The sequence below is a fragment of the Rhagoletis pomonella genome, unplaced genomic scaffold, assembly GCF_013731165.1.
Source record: "Rhagoletis pomonella isolate Grant_MI unplaced genomic scaffold, Rhpom_1.0 Rhpom_scaffold_00001, whole genome shotgun sequence".
Classification (NCBI taxonomy): domain Eukaryota; kingdom Metazoa; phylum Arthropoda; class Insecta; order Diptera; family Tephritidae; genus Rhagoletis; species Rhagoletis pomonella.
This window is the reverse complement of record NW_023458555.1, coordinates 93355423-93365038: the sequence shown is the minus strand read 5'-3', so window position 1 is coordinate 93365038 and position 9616 is coordinate 93355423. Positions and strand designations below refer to the sequence as shown.

At 35.2% G+C, this 9616-nt stretch overlaps 1 protein-coding gene and 1 long non-coding RNA gene across 2 annotated transcripts in view; one reads left to right on the top strand and one right to left on the bottom strand.

Annotated features, from left to right (window-relative positions):
• The window catches only part of LOC118748914, a 34061-nt gene extending 28711 nt beyond the window's left edge, over positions 1-5350 (bottom strand). Inside the window, exons 1-2 of the long non-coding RNA XR_004994113.1 lie at positions 5300-5350; positions 4947-5186 (exon numbers count right to left, since the gene is read on the bottom strand). This is a non-coding gene — a long non-coding RNA (uncharacterized LOC118748914). The remainder of the gene's footprint in view (positions 1-4946; positions 5187-5299) is intronic.
• LOC118748881 overlaps positions 1-9616 on the top strand; it is a 349864-nt gene that overhangs the window by 30610 nt on the left and 309638 nt on the right. The window lies entirely within an intron of this gene.

Genomic DNA, 9616 nt, shown 5'->3' with positions numbered 1-9616 from the left:
TTTTTCAATTTTTCCTAATAAACAATCGTTGTACAAAGCTCAATAAAAATATTAAAAATAAAAATGTTAACAAGCCACAATAACATTGACAAATACATAGTTTAGGAAGAGCCTGCCTGAAACTATACAAAAAAGCAAATGGATGTATAGAATTGACAACAATAACCACGCTGTCGAGTTTAAATAGCGGCAAATCAGCTGCACTTGATAGTAGTTGGTTGAATAAGGAAAATGAATTAGCAACAAGAGTTAACGGGATGTACATAGCTCAGTGGTTAACGCTTCTGACTTTGAACATCGAATACGCAGGTTGGATCCCTGCTGAATTCTAGAAAAAAGAAGTCTTATGAGGAGATGCGGTGATCTCCGAAATAGTGCTATAACTTCTACCGCTTAGACTTTGTTGCTTTTTCAATTTTTTCTAATAAACAATCGTGGTACAAAGCTCAATAAAAATATTAAAAATAAAAATGTTAACAAGCCACAATAACATTCACAAATACATAGTTTAGGAAGAGCCTGCTTGGAACTATACAATAAAATGGATGTATATAATTGACAACAACAACCACGCTGTCGAGTTTAAATAGCGGCAAATCAGCTGCACTTGATAGTAGTTGGTTGAATAAGGAAAATGAATTAGCAACAAGAGTTAACGGGATGTACATAGCTCAGTGGTTAACGCTTCTGACTTTGAACATCGAATACGCAGGTTCGATCCCTGCTGAAGTCTAGAAAAAAGAAGTCTGATGAGGAGATGTGGTGATCTCCGAAATAGTGCTATAACTTCTACCGCTTAGACTTTGTTGATTTTTTAACTTTTCCTAAAAAACAATCGTGGTACAAAGCTCAATAAAAATATTAAAAATAAAAATGTTAACAAGCCACAATAACATTGACAAATACATAGTTTAGGAAGAGCTTGCCTGAAACTATACATATAAGCAAATGGATGTATGGAATTGACAACAACAACCATGCTGTCGAGCTTAAATAGCGATAAATCAGCTGCACTTGATAGTAGTTGGTTGAATAAGGAAAATGTATTAGCAACAAGAGTTTACGGGATGTAAATAGTGGTTAACGCTTCTGACTTTGAACATCGAATACGCAGGTTCTATCCCTGCTGAAGTCTAGAAAAAAGAAGTCTAATGAGGAGATGTGGTGATCTCCGAAATAGTGCTATAACGTCTACCACTTAGACTTTTTTGCTTTTTCAATTTTTCCTAATAAACAATCGTGGTACAAAGCTCAATAAAAATATTAAAAATAAAAATGTTAACTAGCCACAATAAAATTGACAAATACATAGTTTAGGAAAAGCCTGCCTGAAGCTATACAAAAAAGCAAATAAGCAAATGGATGTATAGAATTGACAACAACAACCACGCTGTCGAGTTTAAATAGCGGCAAATCAACTGCACTTGATAGTAGTTGGTTGAATAAGGAAAATGAATTAGCAACAAGAGTTAACGGGATGTACATAGCTCAGTGGTTAACGCTTCTGACTTTGAACATCGAATACGCAGGTTCGATCCCTGCTGAAGTCTAGAAAAAAGAAGTCTGATGAGGAGATGTGGTGATCTTCGAAATAGTGCTATAACTTCTACCGCTTAGACTTTGTTACTTTTTCAATTTTTCCTAATAAACAATCGTGGTACAAAGCTCAATAAAAATATTAAAAATAAAAATGTTAACATGCCACAATAACATTGACAAATACATAGTTTAGGAAGAGCCTGCCTGAAACTATACAAAAAAGCAAAGAAGCAAATGGATGTATAGAACTGACAACAACAACCACGCTGTCGAGTTTAAATAGCGGCAAATCAGCTGCACTTGATAGTAGTTGATTGAATAAGGAAAATGAATTAGGAACAAGAGTTTACGGGATGTACATAGCTCAGTGGTTAACGCTTCTGACTTTGAACATCGAATACGCAGGTTCGATCCCTGCTGAAGTCTAGAAAAAAGAAGTCTGGTGAGGAGATGTGGTGATCTCCGAAATAGTGCTATAACTTCCACCGCTTAGACTTTGTTGCTTTTTCAATTTTTCCTAATAAACAATCGTGGTACAAAGCTCAATAAAAATATTAAAAATAAAAATGTTAACAAGCCACAATAACAATCACAAGTAAATATATCTCTTTCATATCACATATTTTCATTTGTTAATTTAAAAAGAAAGAAGATCTCAATGTAGTTTAAATACACTGTTTAAAAAACAAAATTTGGTTTATTAAGGGAACTTTTTATGAATTTTACTGAAAATACTTTAAATACACTATATTTTTTTATTCTTTATTTGCGCATATTAAGGGCCAGTTTTTCAGTGCAAGGCCGTGGTTTAAATTAAGTTTAAACGCCCGATCTGGATGGTTTAAACTAAGATCAGCCAATCAAATGCGAGCCAGCTGTTCAATTTAGACTCAGTTTACTTAATCTAAGTTTAAACTGGCACTGAAAAACCAGACCTAAGAGAGGTAACTATTTTCCTCTTTTAATGTGTGCAAGTTGGCACACCGCGTAATAAAATTAAACACTACCTGTTTACTTTAACATACCAAATTTGTCGCAGAGAGGAAAATAACACATAAAATGTTTAAAATAGAGTCAATGTAAGCCCCTAATGTTTATTATTTGTAGGAAATGTATTTTTAGTTTAAAAATTTTTGCATCTTTAAACATTTCATGTGTATATTTCAAAGATCTCAAGTTCTAAATCAAATCCTGAACATCTTATACGTATGTATATTTATACAGATTCCTGTTGAAAAATTGATACTTTTCAGTAGTAGTCTTACACACACCTTTTAGAGTGTACAGGCACAAATGTAACATATTAATTACTATTTATTATACTTACTTTGCAAAATACTTATGCATAAAAAATGTTATTTATAAATTGAAATAACAAATGTTTGATTTTATGAAACATAAAAATATATATACATGTATTCCAAGTCCTCAGGATGGGTTAAATTATGTCTTTTTCTTGAAAATGTTTGATTTTCTTACAAATTATGAGATGGATACGTAAAAAAAGAAAAATGGATACATTTGGATACATTTTTGGCTTGGTCGGTGATATATTTTCATGGGACGGCGTGGCAACACTGGTCACAGGGTCTGCCAAGCGAATAAATTTACCCATGCTTATGGGATAGTTATGTAAAACCTAAGAGAGGGTACGAGAATTACAACCTTTCCTAAAGCTCTAAGCAAAACCAAGCAAAAATCCGCCACAATCAACGAGATTTTAACACCAAAATATTAAATGCGGACTATTAGGATTATTTATTTATTGCTGTTTGTATGTGCGTGTGTATGTATGTTGCACTATTTATGTATGTATTTGCAGAAGATGGTCGCCACCCAACTCAAACCAAGTGCAATGGAAAAATATGTTTAGTAATTTTTGATCCAAGTAATAGTAATTTGTGGACGCAGAACTGGAATTCCAGGAGTGAAAGTGAAATACTTGTTTAAGTGCAATCAAAATAGTGCAGTAATAAATAAGGCTAAGATTTCTCGAAACTCAAACAAGTGTTGTTACTGTGACGAGTTAGCAAATTAAAATAACTGGAATACGAAAAGGTGAAAGCCGACACAATAATAAACTGAACTGAACTGTGTTTTTCAAGCTAAGAAATTAAATAGAAAATTTGTATTTGTGCCGGCGTTTAATTCGAAACAACACTAACAAACTGTAGTGTGTTCTTTTAATAGTTACTGTGCACTTGTGTACTTTATATGTTCACCCGGTTTATTCCAACAAGAACAAGTAAGAAAGTCTGACATTAAATACCCGGCGCAAGTATTATTATGTTTTTCACCTTTCCGCAAGCTACCGCTACATGGTAAGCCAGGGTGTATCAATTTTGAGTAAGTTAGCATCCTTGAATTTCGAAATATTGAAAATTCAAGCATTTCTGAAATTTATTGTTATATGAAAAGCGGCCGTAATTTTAGGCCGATTTCAATAATTTTCAACGCTTTGCTTTAATGTGGCATGCACAATAACCGTACCAAGTTTGGTGCAAATTGGTGGAATGGTTACCGAGATACATATATGTGACAATAAGTGGGCGGTGCCACGCCCATTTTCCAAAATTTTATCATAAACGTATTTCTTGGTAAAGAATTGTTGCAAGTGTCAATTTGAATAAATTAGCTTTAATATTTACTGATTTATCTAAGAATTCGTATTTCTCTAAATTACCCTTATATGGAATGTGGGCGTGGTTATTGTCCGATTTTAAAAATTTTCGGCCATTTGATATGCTGTACCAAGGGCAACAACTGTGCCAAGTTGGGAAGAAATCGGTACAGCGGTTGCCAAGATATACACATGTAACCATAAGTGGGCGTGGCTACGCCCATTTTTCAAAAATTTATAATATTCTTATTTCTCGTCTACAAATTATTATAAGTATCAATTTTGAGTGAATTATTTTCAATAGTTAGTAAAATATCGCAGTTTTCGTATTTCTGAAAATTACCGTTATATGGGAGGTAGGCGTGGTTATTGTCCGATTTTGCCCATTTTCAATACCATCCGTCCTACTCCCGAAAGAAGAACGCGTACCAAGTTTCGTTAAGATATCACAATTTTTACACGAGTTATCGTGTGCACAGACGGACGGACGGACGGACGGACAGACAGTCACCGCTTAATCGATTTCTCTTTTCATCCTGATCATTTATGTATACATTTGTCTATATCTATCTCGATTCGTTTTGCCTGTTACAAACAACCGTTATGTGAACAAAGTTATAATACCCTTGTGCACAAGTGCGCTCGGGTATAAAAATTATTAAGATAAACTGCACCGAATCGCGTTTTTTTTTGTGTATTCCGCGGAGAATTGGTTATGAGCACGGTATCACAAATCGACGTTTATGTTTGTATGTGCAAAAAAGGTGCAGAAATGTTAACCACGTACCTTTGACAATGCTGTTGCTTATACTTTAATGTGTGGTTCCACGACCAGCTGTATATGTATGTGAATACGTGGCGCTTTTGAAAATAGGAAATGATTGCGGCAAGTGTTGGTTGGTGCTCCAGCTATTGTAGCAAAATTTCAGTGGACTGTATTATAGTATGCTGGCTGTTTGAATTTCCTGGCGAAGATGCACCATGTCAACTTGGGTTGCGTATGTGGTCCGCAACACCAGCAGGGCATCTAAGTTTAATTGAGTGAAAAGAAAAGACAAGTTTGTTTGTGGAAATTAATAATTACTTGCTAAAATGTTTATTGAGATCGTTTGGTTATCGGAGAATATTCTACAATATTACCTTGTGGTGTGAGATGAAGGGTGGTGGCTGATAGGCGTCCGTGCTTGCTTGTGATCAAAAATGGAATGAATTGCGCTATTTTTGACTCGTTTAGCCGAACCCTCAAACAGCAAATTGTATTGAGGGGAAATTCGGCTAATTAGTTACATTTATTGGCGGGAAAATAGTCCTGCAGCGCTTTATATGTGCATAATTGTATGCGCTTACATATATATATATATATTTATATATATATATATGTGTGTGTGTGGGTGCACTTACACAATAGGGTGGTTCACCCTTTACAAGTTTGGTTTAGGCTAGTGGCCTAAACATAGCTAAATCAATAGTTTTAACGAATTTAGCTATTTTTTCATTGTTTGTGCTGGTGGGTATGTGTTTTGACAGCCGTTGTCGATAAAAATTAGAGAAGACAACGATTTGTTCTTAATTCGCATGTTGATTGGATCTGAATCATCTACGGATGAAGTGATTCGCTCTCAAAATTTTGTGTGGCGAATTACGTGATTCGGTTCGTAATTGGGGCGCCAACCACGAATGAGTGGGCGAATTACGAATGGGAGAGCGAATCACTTGCCGTGGAAACATCGTTTTAAGGAGGGAAGGTATTTGCGTGGCGATTGATGTCTTGTTAGGCCGTTTAAATGGAATTGCGCCAATGTTTAATACGTATATATATTTCATTTATTTTATAAAATTAATACAATAACATTTATCAAACAGGTGGTAACCCTCCTAAAAATATATTCGGCAGTAAAATTTCCTAAATTTCTTCAGTTTGATACCCATATTGCAATATTCAGTTTATCTTGTAAATTAAATTAAACTAAACATTTAAACAGCCTTACAAGACATCCGAACGCCGCGCAAATACTTTTCCTCCTTTACTCTCATCGTTCCAGTCAAGTGTGAGTCTGATTATGCATACTTCGCATAACTTCGCACAACCATTTGTACCAGTGTAATAAAAATGTAACTTAAGAAAATGTGAGGCAAAATCTGAACTTAACAGATCGCTAAGTTCTTACAAGTTCTGCTAATTTCTGGGTAATGGAAAACATACAAAATACATACAAAGTACATACGAAATTACAGTTGGAAGTTTATGCGAAGTTGTGCGAAGTATGCATAATCAGACCAAAAGCACAAACCAGTTTCTGTAAGCGTAAGTAAACTACCCTCCAGTAGTGCTGGAGTCAATCGCTACATTTGAACCGCTACTGCACCGACCCCTAGATAAGTAGCTACTCTATTAACCCGTGGTAATGCACATGGTAGTGCAGAGTCGAACCAGTCGTAAGCGCAGAGTATTTACTTTGCCTTCCGCAACTACTGCGCGTAAAAGATATTTGCAAGCAGTGTACTCTACTGGTAGTACTTGAGTGTTTTCGAAGAAAACATACATTTGTGGTACCTGAATAAAACTACCCTCCATTACTGCTGGTCAATCGCTACTTTTGAGACGCTACTGCACCGACTACTAGGTAAGTAGCTACTCTATTAACCCGTGGTAGTGCACATGGTAGTGCAGAGTCGAACCAGTCGGAAGCAGAATAGCGAAAAACTACGACAGAGGGCGCCCATAAACCACGCAAGTGAGTACTTTAGTAACTCCCGGTAGTGCAGAGAGAGCCGATGGTGACTACCGCCTAGGGCATTGCCTTGTAAAAGTAATCGATGAACTACAAGTAGTCGGTCGGTAATTGACGGAGTTTACCAGGTAGCTACCGATTCATCAGTTCTATAGTCGCTCCCCCGTACTGCAGGGTAAGGACAGGAATGTACTGGAGCGATGAAGAGAGCGACGGAAATGCTGATATACATACATAAGTAAATATGTATGCATGTATGTGCATAGATATGTATGATTCTCGGTGAGGTTGACTCCTCTGTGTTGCTAAGTCGACTAAACTTTGCAGTTCCGGCTAGGGCATCCAGAAACTACGTGCCTTTCCATTTACCACTTTGTCGTCTCAATTTTGAAAAAAGTGATCCTTTGCGTGTTTGGTGCTCGTACTATAATGACTTGTACAAATGTATTGAATGTTCGTTTTTATTTTTTCTTTTTAATGTAATGTTAAATACATTTGTTAATTTTTAGTTAAGTTTATTTCTGTGTATATCTATAGTTACTGTACTTTTTATACTGTGTCAGTCGACCGAAATTGATGGTCGACTTTAAATAAATAATAATAATAATAATAATAATAACACGTGCATAGTTACGTATGTGCATAGATACATATGTATGTGGATAGATATATATACATAAGTATCCGCATATATTTTTTCTCGCCACTTGCTCTGTCGCTTCACTGCAGCCAAACCAAATTGTGGGGAAACCCCTGACGAAATGCCTACAATTGCAACTTTGGGTTTGAAAATTGCGCAAACTGATGTGAAAATTTCAATTATTGTACCAGAGCTGTGTAATGATGGAATCAATTGAGGGTGCGTTCTAATTTTTTTCGTTTCAAAAATGTGATTGTTTGAATTAAAAAATTTAACAACCATTCTTGAGATTGGTTACAAATTGTAAACACAAAATATGCAGTGTGTTATGGAATGGTTGTCACCCATTCACATAGAGAATGTGAATGCAAAAAAAAACTCCATAATGTATGATTGTACGTTTATGTGAATACAATCTGTCATTATAATTCAGTACTAATACCATGATAAAAACATTTCAAGGTAAATTCATTCTCTCAATTCATCGGCCCTGATTTTTTCTGACGTTTTCCAGCATTTTGAAATCATATAAAATTGAAAATAAAAAACTCAAATTGTTCACAATTGTTGTTTTTTGAGATTGAAAATGAGAAGGTGTGTGTAGTTTGAGTTTGAATATTTAAATTATATTGTTGGCAAACGTCAGACTGCCTCTCAATGGTTTTACCTTGTTATTTTTTTATCATGACTAATACTATTTGTTGTATCAGGGTTGAGATTTTTATTCTATGTGAAACCAGAAGATTGCCATCTCCCTTAAAATAAGTAAGCAAATAAATATTTGGTGCTAAAATATTTTTCTAAGTGTTTGGCCGAGATTCTGCTCAAACTTGAGGCATGAGTTCTGTTGCTGTGGAGACACCTATGTACATATTTAAGGTTCACTCAGAACACTAAATGATTTTATAAGAAGAGTTTTCAAGGCAGCAATATACTCGAAGGTTTGCCATTGCGTGCCGAAGGACGACTGCTATTTTGGGTTATGATCTGACCAGGTATTTAACCATGGTCCTATGGAGTGGAAGTACGCACATGTAATCACTCTGCTACGGCGGCCGCTGTAAGTACATGCTATATATATCGTCGTTTAAAGTACAAAACCGCGTATCAAGAAAATGCAAAGCCGCGTAATTGCATAAATTATTTTCTAGAGAGTAAAATCCCCCATATTTCAAAATGGTTCTCTTTTTTAAAAGCAAACGTATTTCTGGTTAGTATATTTCAGGACGAATGGATAAGAATTGAGCCAAGAGCTTCTGTGAGCAAATGTCAGTTACTAGGTTTTGTAGAATGACGATACGCGGTTTTGTACTTTAAGCGACGATATGTATGTACACATATTAGATTTGTTCTCAAAATGCATGAAAACTATAATAAGCTCGCAAACAATTAATAACATTTTGTGATAAACAGTTTTACAAATGTATTTGTAGATGTAAAGATATTTATGCTTGGCAACTCTTGGACTATTCTTCATTTGTAACAAATGACAGATGTAAACAAAAAAAAATAAAAATTGTAATTTTACAAATTTAAACCAAACGGGCGTTCTTTACAAAAAATGTAGTTAGGGATCGATTGTTTTTTCCAATACCAAGTACTTCCAAGAAGTGTTAAACCACTAAATACCTAAAAAAACGCTTTAAAAAATTCGAAACGAGAGTGAAGTGCAGTGTTCAATTGTGATCGAAATTGCAGGCAAAATTTGTGCGTTTGTAATTAATGTTTTACTTATTTGAAGAACTGTTGCCCCTTGTCATTAAAAATAAGCAAACCAAGACCCCCGCTTCCCACTGGTGGTTACATAATACTTGAGTAGCCCCTCAATTAACATGTGCTTGTTTTGTGCACGCACGGCCAGTTAAACAGGCATGTATCGATTTCCTTCATCATTCTTAGCAATTTGATGTGCATTTTTATTGTTATGTGTTGCAAACAGACATTTTAGGAACTAAATAGGTTCTAAAATCTCTGTACCCAAGCGCAATTATTTTTAACAGTTTCCAGTTTATGTAATATTAATCAAAACAGCTTTTATTTATTTTATGTATTATGTGATTTTTGAAAGCGTAGAAAGCGAGGCTG